The following is a 754-nucleotide window of genomic DNA, read 5'->3' on the forward strand; positions in this document are numbered from 1 at the left end:
TCTTTTTGTCATCCTATTTGAGCATTGTGAGATTGGGCCAACATCAAGCTCCATTGGTAAGAATGCAGGGGAGTTTTTTTTAACTGTGGACTTGGAGAAACAGAATTGGTCAAGAACTGCAAGATTATAAGACAGGCCACAATGTATTGCAACATTTCAGTTCCATGTGCTGTTGTTCTGAAAAGGGAAGAATCAAACTCAATTGGTGATTTTATGGTGCTGGATGTTCTTACTGTATTGCAAGACCAAAATTTACTGTTCTTGGCTTCTTGATATTTTAAATCAGAGGTGAGTAACTTCCATGGGGCTGTGGGACATTTTTGCCCTCCCTGGGGGTGTTGCATGTCTCTGTGCCCCAAAATACATGGTTGGTTGGTTTTAGAAATGTGAATCCTGCTCCTCTGTGAAGGTGGATAGTACCAGTCTTGTCCATATAGAAATCTTGGCATGGAGCCTTAGAAGTGAGGGCAGTAGACTTCTGCAGGTTGGTGAGGATCACCCATGTGTTGAGTCTTGGTGAGTCTTATGAGGCAGGAGCAAAATGTCCTGGATGGTAGAAACAGAGCTGGATAAAGATTGGCAGGAGCGGCTTGATGTCAGACTGTGTGTAGGCAGTACATTCTCTTTAAGATGCTCTGGGCTGGCCTGGATGAAGGGGAGCTTGTCAAGGATGCCCAAGTTGATACGACCTCCAAGCAAGAGACTTGCTGAATGGAGAAGAGGTAGTGTATCGAGACCGAGAAGCAACTTCATT

The sequence above is a fragment of the Pogona vitticeps genome, chromosome 4 (assembly GCF_051106095.1).
Source record: "Pogona vitticeps strain Pit_001003342236 chromosome 4, PviZW2.1, whole genome shotgun sequence".
Taxonomy (NCBI): Eukaryota; Metazoa; Chordata; class Lepidosauria; order Squamata; family Agamidae; genus Pogona; species Pogona vitticeps.